The 10,162-nt window shown below is 37.8% G+C and overlaps 1 long non-coding RNA gene across 1 annotated transcript in view; it reads right to left on the bottom strand.

Annotated features, from left to right (window-relative positions):
• Positions 1-946: 946 nt before the first annotated feature.
• Positions 947-10,162, bottom strand: part of LOC107709259 (uncharacterized) — a 16,139-nt gene continuing 6,923 nt past the window's right edge. Inside the window, exons 2-4 of the long non-coding RNA XR_001636474.1 lie at positions 7,529-7,535; positions 5,078-5,083; positions 947-959 (exon numbers count right to left, since the gene is read on the bottom strand). This is a non-coding gene — a long non-coding RNA (uncharacterized LOC107709259). The remainder of the gene's footprint in view (positions 960-5,077; positions 5,084-7,528; positions 7,536-10,162) is intronic.

Here is a 10,162-nt window from a genome sequence, read left to right as displayed (position 1 = left end):
GGGGCTTCATAAAAACAGGAAAAGATCAGTCCAATTCTCAGAGAAGGGACAGAGCGGTGTGGAATAAAGGTAAATTATGTGAAAAATAATGTTGTTGTTTTTTTTAAACGAAGCATTAACACATGTTAGACTGCACCCCATAAACACAATCAAGCCTAGAAAAAAAACAGTCAACCACCCCTTTAATTTTGCTCAGCTCACATTAGCTGGGCCTGACAATGGATCAAGGAGAAGAAATTGAGTCGTGTACTTGAGAAATGTGACACTTTCCTACAAATCTCTGCAAATTCTGTGGTTTTCTGTGGTAAGAGAGCTGTCCTCACATGGCATGAAATTAGGAGCGCTTCTTCTTTAATTTTCTCTCTGTCTGTCATCCTCACACTTCACCTCCCTCTTTGCCCTTTCTCTCATCTTGTTGCCTCCACCCTGGGTTTGCTGGAAGGGGCCAAGCCTAATTTGTGTGTTCTCCAGCAGCAAAAAGCAATTGTAAGAGGTCACTGTGAGAGCAGAGCAATATACTCAGCTGGGAACAAGACCAACACAGGCCTTCTTGTGTTATTATCAAGCCATTCTTTATGTTGCGAAGTTAGCCTATAGCTGAAAGCTAGTGATAAAATGCTAACACGACAAGATTACAGCAACATATTTTTTTTTCCACAATGACAGCGAAAATATTGCATAGCAACACAATCACAACCAGTCAGATAAGTGAAGATGATTTCTTTGTTTGCACGCTTATTATCACCTGCAACACTGCATAAATAGAGCATAGAACTAAAAGATATTTTCAAGATTTCTGTGATGCTTTTTCATACAGCATATTTTTTATGGTTTTCTTTGCGAAACTTGAAGGAATTGTCTTGTACAATATGTTCTATCAATCTCTCTAGCTCAGATCTTTTTCTTTTTCTTTTCTGACTTACAAAACGTTGAAGTTATAATTTAGTTATTTGTTTCCCCTATTACTATTATAAAGGACAACTTGACTAATTTAAGGACTTTTATTTAATTATTTATTTAACAAATTAAGAAAGGGTTGTAAATCATAAAAATAATAACATAATAATAATAAAAGTATTTTTAAGATGCCGTCAATATCATCTTAAACTACCTCTTATGTGATTATAATCAATAAATTATAACTTAAAATGTTTTTTTCCTGAAAATGTATCACACAAATTTTTAACAATATTTAAAAAAAAGAAAAAAGAAAAACACATTTGAACAGTCTCTACTAACTCTTGTACCTTGAAAGTACTTTTCTATGACATTTTTTATTTTCAAAATAAAAGTTTTAGCATTAATAACACCGCTGTCAAAAAAGCATTCTTTTTAATACATTTATATTATGATTTATACTTTTCCTTTCACTTTGCATTAATGCTTCACACAGTTGACATTCAAATAGACTTTAAAAAAAATGTACAACACAATACAGAATCAAACTTGTATAAACTCTTATGTATTAAAATGTGTCCTTTTAAATGGAGTTTGGTGACTATTTGAACTCTTTTTCAGGACTCAGAAATCGAGGGACAGGTTTGTCACCACATTTTAAGAAATATATATATATATATTTTTTATTTATTTTTTTTTTTTTTTTCAACTTTATTGAGTTGCTGAATACACCCAGAATCAAAAAATCAGGAAGTGTTGTTACTGCAAGTTGCTGGCAGTGTGAACTGGCTTAACGTGGAAGATATGAAGTTTTTATTGCTCATTGGTTTGTCATGTCACTCCTGATTAGGACAAGGTTTAATGCTAAAACAGAAGATGAGCAACAAAGAATGTGCAATTTTGTTGGCCAAAGTAGATGCATTGTTGAAATCAGGCAATAAGCCATTCCTAGATTAAGTGAAAATATATCAAGAAATGCAAAGAGGTGGGAATAAAGTTGAGACAATTACCATGTGAATCTGAGACACTACAGCACTCCCTTGAGTCACATTATTGGAAAGAGAACTAATTGAATTAAATGATCCTAATTAGATTTCCTTGACTCCATCTCTACATTAGCAAAGCTTTATTTCATACTCCCGTTTTGCCTTTAAGAAATTAGAAACAAAGAAATATCCCTCATTTCCCACAGCATGGTGACTCAAATGTGAGGACACTTCCCAGACAATTAGCCAATCAGGACGCAAATGTCTTCGAGAAAATTATCCATTTGTCAGTCACAGTGTTCCCGCTCCTCAGCACGCTCACAGTTATTTTCCACTCCTCCTCGGCCCGCTGCGGGGTCACGGTGCGGGTGCCAGTACTGCAGTGGTGGGAAGAGCTGAAGCGTTCAGTTCACAGGCTGCTTTTTGTTATTTCTCGCTGGTGTGACACAGCATATAAAGGTCACTTCAAAGTGTGTGCGTGAGCAAAAAAGTATTCTGCTACAGTGTCAGTTGCCACATTTTCCAGCTAGCGTCGTTTGCTACAAAGGGTTTCTATGAACTGCTGACTGTTTACAGTCGATACATTGCACGGCGTTGCCAGCACGATTCCAAGAACTCCTGCACCTGTTTGCTGGAGAGAAGCCGAGATGTTACACCTTATTACGCTGGCAAGTTTCTTTGATATATTGGTTCTTTCCTGTTAGCTTTTTCAGGCCAGATCATTCTGGGATTGCACTGGGGCTTTAGAAGTAGTCAGCAGCCTGGTGCTGTTCAGATGGCAGCAGGTTTATGTTCCTTTGCCAAAGAGGTCACACATATGGCTGACATTATTGTATTTTGAGTGGCACAAACAACGCTCTAGGGCTGTTTGATTCTGAAATTTTTGGAATCGATTCCGATTCCTGCTTCTGGAATTGATTCCTTATTGTTGTTTTTGATCACTTTTCGATTCTTTTTTTTTATAGATTGGAGGAACGTGTTCTCCTAATCTCTTTGTGACTACATGACTTCCTTTTAAACTTCCTTAGTATTCATTGTTTGTTATCAGCATCTATTATCTCTTCATGTAGGATTGGCGCTCATAACCTTCCATTGTGGATAACAGAACAAGCCAGTTTCCCCCTTTAAGCTAAATGCAGTTTATGAGACTAGTTTATTCTTTTTATATTGTTTAGACACCCAGAACGAATCCGCACTTGTGCATCAGTGTCTATTGTAGCGAATCAGCTCTCACATTCCATTAGGTCGTAAATGTATCTGGTGTTAGGGTTGCCATGGTAACCAGGGTCCTGGGCCTTGTTCACAGACAACTTGGCACCCAGTATGTTTATTGGGTGAGGGGTCTGTGAACGTTTGTTAATCTAATGAATAATTGATTTGTTAAATCAAATGAGAAACGGTGTGTCTGATTGGTCCAGACGCTACACTATATTGTATGTTTTAGGTGGAAAACAATTGTAGGAAACTTGAACAAGATGTAGACTAATCAATATTTGCCAGTCGTATGCTATTTGACAATGAAATAGTGACAACAAACTTTAATAATCCTCATAAAATTTGAGGTGCTTAAGCACAGATCAATGAGGCCCATGATGACCAATTGGTTCCAAAAAGAAAAACAAAACCTGTGTTAATTGAAAGAAAACAAGTTGGCAAAAACATTGAATCCAAGATTTTGTGATAATATAACAATGGCGTCATTACACAATGACACAAAAGAATGAGTCTGAGGCCACATACACACTGTAAAGTTTCAGGAGTGAGAACCCCATTTGAATACGGGAATGAATCTCTTAAATTATAATTTCTTGTGCGTAAGAAACAGAACTCACTTTAGAAACTGTGATGATTGACACCATGGTAGCCATAGCAATGTTGTGGGGTCCAGTGCATTTGGTATCTGCTATTTTTAAACACAGTAGTAACAGCGGCCAAAGACTTATGTTTGACGATTTTAACTAAACCATTGATTTTAACAGAGCCAGTGTGTTTTGTTTTTGTTTGGAAGGCTACTTTGCAGAGCACACTCTTGAAGGGTTGCCATGTCCACTTATTATAAGCAATGCTTATTAAGCATCTTTGGGCTTGTTGTTTGGGCTCAGCTCATAAAGCGATCAATTTGATGGAGTTAATAACGTAGGCAGGTGCTGGTTACAATAATGTGGCTTATTTCAAAGATTAAACGTACTTTGCTTATTCCCAGCAAAATCTGGCAACAATAACAAGTAGGGCTGGGTTTTGACACAAATTTCATAATTCGATTCGATTATCATTCACAAGCTTGCGATTCGATTTGATTCAATTCCGATTTTGATTCAATTCAATATAGATTATTTTGGATATATATCAGGTACAGGACATGGCAAATTTTCTCAAGGAACAAAACAATCTCTCAACTAATGCTGTAAAATATGGAAGGTTGAAATGAGCTGATTTATACAAACATTTAAAATATACTCAATAAAGTACATATTTATATTTTTACTCCAATTCGTTTTTTGAAATATAAACATTTAAATGGTGGTTGTCACAAAAACGAATTTATTCAAACATAAATTAAATATTGAAGAACAGTAAAAATTTTTTTTTTTAAAAAACACTGATTGAGCGATTACATGAGACAGGAGACGGAATTCGAACTGCTATTAAAGCGGTGGAGACGATCAGTTCACGCTGCCGCTTCTAGCTGAGCCGCTACAGCGATCTGTCACTCCACATTAAACAGCTCCAAAACGGCATTCAATATTTTAATATTAAAATAAAATGGACAGAATTTGAAATCTGAGACTTTGTTTCAAATCAAAAGTAACAAAGCACAAAGCTTGTTGCGATTTATTGGATGGGAGGCGCGCTACAATGTCCGTTCATTATCTGACAGGCTAGACTAATCGATTCTTGGGATTTATGAATTGATAGTGTTGCATAAAATTGAGAATCGAGAAATCAATATTTTTACCCAGCTCTGAGTAAAAATGTGCTCTGTTAACACAACTTGTTAACTGTTTAAATATGTCATTAACAATTAATTGTTCGGTTCATGCTTGTCACTACCTTCATTTTTCGGGAGTCAGTTTGGTCGTAGAATGTGGTTGTCACTTCCGTAAATGACTGAACTGTGTATGTGTAACCGTTGGCCTCCGTTACACTCACCCCCCTAACCCTCACTCCCATCTGGGTCACGGCACCAATGTAACCCCTCTCTCCCGGGTCCTCACCGCCACACCTCGTTCTCGCTCCGAGTGGGTCTCGAACCCGGGACTCCGGCATGGGAGGCGGACGCACTAACAAGGAAGCTAAAGACTGCAGCCACTAGCGTTAGTCGCTAGTGCGTCTCTTGAGATCAGGGGAGTGAGGTTTACCTGCACAGCACCTACCGCTGGCCTCCGTTACATATGTACAGAACAGGATTAAGTGCTAAAAGGTGAACTGACAACCAAATTTAGCTGCAGTGCCCCATTGTTCCCAATGCCTAAGAATCAAAGAATTTATTACTTTTGGAATCATTTCCCAGCCATACCATTCAGGTAATGCAAGACAGTCACTCACAACTCATTTGTATGACACTGCATTGGGCGAATAGCCAAGTCAAGTTGGTGCACGTTTATGTACATGCCTGACAAACATAGTGGTCAGGGTGTAAGGCATGAAAATGAGTGTGTTCTAGTAAAACAAACAACCAATATACCACAATGACTGAAGGGCACATGGACTGGCACACTGAAACCATGTGGAAAAACCCTTCGTGCCAGCCTCCATACCAACTCACTGAACTCATAGCAACCACAGGGGAGGAAACCAGGGCTGCTGTTAAAACACTAACTGCCTAAACCCAATAACCTCCATCTCGCACATTCACTGAAAGCTTTCTGATGTCCTTGCAGGGGAATTTGGGGAGGATCTTTTTTCCATCTATCTCTCGGTTTTCGTTCGCAAACACACACCCACGTGCACACAAACACAAACAAAAGAGTGTTAACCTTATGGAACTTTGGTTGATTATCCTGCAGTGACTCAGGAAGGCATACAATGAATACAGCTCTTCAAAAAAGCCACCGTGTCAGGCATGTTATTAGGGTCACGCTATTAGTCACCGCTGAACACAAACTCAAGCCACACCAGCTGAGCCGAACTAAACAGTTGTTGGAAAATTATAGACACATGTTTTCCAGGCATGAGGGAATTAAAAAAATAGTAGGGCCTTAAAGACAAATTAAATCCTTCAATGAGTGCAGTTGTCCATTTTGCGTTGTTTGGGTGGGACATATCAAAAAGGGTATTTATCAGTATTTATCACTAGGCTCTATGCGGCCTTTGTGTGCACCTGAAAAATTCGGTTGGGCATTCGTTTTCATGAATTCAAGCCAGAAGACTAAAAACAAAAAATGTTTTTATATTTATATAGCATTTTCATTTCTATCACTTAATGCATAGTATCTAACAAAACACATTTATTTTGCATAAAACAAACCATGGTAAATGATCAACATTTCGTGCATATTCAGGATCTTGCAGATTTGCTTGTGTCGGTGAGAAGAGTTTGCTAAGGGTTTCTATGTCATCAGGTTCTCATTCTTGACAGGATGGGATTAGACAAAAATCTGTGTAGTGCAGGATATTTTTGTTCCTTTTTCCCAGATGAGACAGGCTGTGAAATGTAAGATGGAATACGAGCTAAAAGGGATTTTTAAAATATTTTTTATTATTATTTATAGTATATAAATAATGCATACCATAGCTCAAACAGCTGATTGCCCTGTGTTAATGCTGAAAGATATGCTTTGGAGGAAAAAAAAAAAAGTTGTGTAACACCACCCACCACAGTCCTGACATTCAAGCTCGGCTGAACACAAGCCACACTGCATGGGGCCACCTTCGTGTTTCACAACAAATATGCTGGCCTCTGTACAAACTTATATAAGACACTACGCCAAATGTAGACACTTACTTAACATTTGGAGCGTGGCGAGAGAGAAAAATGGAGGTATACAGTAAAAGAGTCAGCAGGAAACACATGCATAGGTCAGCTGACATCTAAAATCATCTGTTTGAGCAAGCTGTCTGCATGCATGCGTTGACAATGCACAGTACTGGTTAAAGAGAGTTAACACACAATCCTCCCCGAGGGTTTCAGAGTTCAACGAGTGCTCAAGATATCTATGCATTCTGACTTCAACAGCCGGAAGCTTGTTGCCCTATGTAGACATATAGGCATGTACTTTCATAGCCTGGAATGTTGATATAAAAAGCATCATTGCATGGAAGCAAATGTATAAAGCTCTCAGGCAGTGGATATGCCCCACTGAGATCGTTCGCCAGCGCAGCGTGCAGATCAAAGACTAACGCTGCATTACGGCAGCTGTATCAGAGCCCTATAGGGCTAAATATGCATTCTGGGATCGACACTGACTGCACACCTTCAACACTTCCTGGCTTCTGCACTCCTTGAACCTGCAGGCTACTGAACATTGGTGGACTGGCACACTGCCAAAGCCTTGGCTGAATATCCGTTGAGACTTTGTGTATTATCCGTGAACGATGCTCCTCATGAAGTCTGACTCCTACATCCTCTCATCGGTTTGAACTGGGAGGATTATTTTTACCTGCCAATGATTCATGCGCTGCTCAGTGATATGTTTCCTGTTTACTTATTAACTACTTGACAGTCGTCTCCTGGGTTTAGTCTGGCAGAATTAAAGGGAAAAAAGCTATACTATCACTGCTAATTTTTAGATATAAAAGATTCTGGAAAAAAAATTTAATGCTAAGTTGTTGTGGTGGTTGCGGGGGCATTGCTATGCGTTTTTTTTTGTGTTTTTTTTTGTTTTTAGAGCATTGCGATGCAATTGCTAGTATGAGTGGTTGCTTACAGATCCAAGTAAAAAAAAAAAAACCTTTATGGTATATTTTATGCAAAAAAACGCACTAATCACGTTTTGCCTGCAGTTAAAATTGTTCATGAACTGCAAACATTTTATATAGAGTCATTTTCCTGCTTGTGCTCAACCTGTGTGAAGCTAAAGACTGCCCTTAATTGTGGAAGTCTGTCCTTGTGAAAAGAAGTGCACTTAATTGTATTGTATGTGCACTTGTAGTGTACTTCATATCTTAAAGGTATAGTAAAAAAAAAAAAAAAAAACTGTACACACAGATAAATATAATATTAATGAACTCAAGTGACCTTAAGGAGAATTTGCTCTTAGCACACTTATGTTCAATTAAAAAAAAAAAAAAGTACAATAATGTAATAGTCAAATTAAAAGTTTTAGACCTACTTTAAAGTACATTTTAAAAAATGTTTTAGATTTAGATTTTTTAACATGCTAAAGCACGTGCAGTACATGTTAATATATTTCAAATGCAACTTCATTACAAATGTGTAATTACAAATATTTTAGATACATGACATAAAAGTTTTAAATGGAAATTACATCAAAGTATATATTAGTTCACCATAAATGTTTGTCATTGCATTCAGCAGTATACTTATAACCATATTTCAAAGACAATAAAAGTAATTATGAAATAAAAAATGTACTTAAGTCCTACTTAAGTGGGCCAAACCTGTAGCTAAGTGTCTGAAAACATTTAGTCTGCACACAAGTATATTCTTAAACTCCATTATTGCCTTAATAAGCTATCTTTTTAAAAGTATGCTAAGTAGTATACTATTTTAAAGTTTCCTTCTGTTTCACAAGGGTGTACATCTACAGTGTCCAGTTTTGTGACATGTGACTCAAAGCTCATATCATACTGGCTGGAGTAAAGAAGAAAAAAACTTCAGCTGAGTGTTTGTTCCCAGTGTGAACATCTCCATAGGAAATTGTTATTTCTGTCCAAAATCCTGGTCATGCTAAACATATGTGCTAAACAACCATTAATTTGAATATTTAGGGTTAGTGGTTTGTTCTCAAACCCTAAGTATGAGTCTTCACAACTGTGATGCTTGCCTTAGCAATTACTGCTAATCATAATGACTAGCAATGGAAGCTTTTGAGTGTTGCATGATACCAAACGCTTGGCGGTTTGGTGTATTGTGAGTTAAGGATTGATATAGATTATTGGTCGCACAAATCTTTGAGGATTTTCCATCTCGTGAACATTTCACCACTTCAGTTCAGTTATTGTATCGAAACAGAGGCAGCAATCTCAACGTGCGGGACAAATGGGGTGGGAAAACATAGCTATATTTTGAGCAGACAGATAAAGACAACAAAGAACAGACGTTGTAAAGCTCGCACACCGCCGCTGTCACACTGGAGTTACGATGTTCTCAAAGGTGGTGTTCCAAACGGTGTTACTGAGGCGCCTCTTCTCATCAACAGAAGCCCCTCAGGTATGACCCGTACATCTCCTTCATCCCAGATCCCCCTTGTGGATTTGACACGTTCCGCTTCCACAAGCTTCCACCCTGAAGGAAAGGAACCGTCTCTGTGGAACGACGCAAAGAGATTCTCATTCCAGACCACGGCGCTCAAAAGCCAATCTGAGCATTTATTAGACGCGTCAGAGCAATCAGAGGACCTGCGATTGCGGCGAATGAATGAATAACTGATTTCCAGAGGCTGGGGTTAAAAGGCTCAGGAGGCCCCTGTTGTGGGTGCCTTGGTGAGAGATGCTATTGGCATATGGATTCGGAGGTGAATTTCACACTCCACCAGGAGCTGTGTCATTATGATTCTGCTCGCTCGCCCTCTCTTTCCTTCTCTGTTTCTCTCTCTCACCAAAGATTTTGGAGCTCCAGCCGAGCAGAAAAGCCTCAACCCAAAAGCTTAATTACAAATCTACCCTGAGGAGGAAAGGAAAATATACTCTGTCGCCCTCAAACACACACACCCACAGTCTCGTGCTCATTCAACTTGGTGGCGTGTGTTTGCGATATTTGAAGAAATCCTCAGAAAAGAAAAAGGGGGAAGTGTTTGTGTACAGTGAGGCGGAAAAATCTGAGACTACTAGTGAAAATGTAGAATTTTTCAATTAAAAAAATAAATAATAATAATAATAAAATAATAATAAATAATAAGTAAATACATTTGTCTGTATAATATATATATATATATATATATATAAAGTTTTAATAAATTTAAAAATGTATTAATGATTACATTTTCCAGTTCAACTTTGCACTCAACTTGCGAAATTATTAGTGAAAATGCTTCTATTTTTATATATATATGTATATATACAGTGGGTACGGAAAGTATTCAGACCCCCTTAAATTTTTCACTCTTTGTTATATTGCAGCCATTTGCTAAAATCATTTAAGTTAATTTTTTTTCCTC

The sequence above is a fragment of the Sinocyclocheilus rhinocerous genome, unplaced genomic scaffold, assembly GCF_001515625.1.
Source record: "Sinocyclocheilus rhinocerous isolate Xijiao unplaced genomic scaffold, SAMN03320098_v1.1 scaffold206, whole genome shotgun sequence".
NCBI classification, from domain to species: domain Eukaryota; kingdom Metazoa; phylum Chordata; class Actinopteri; order Cypriniformes; family Cyprinidae; genus Sinocyclocheilus; species Sinocyclocheilus rhinocerous.
This window is presented reverse-complemented; position numbering and strand designations above follow the sequence as displayed.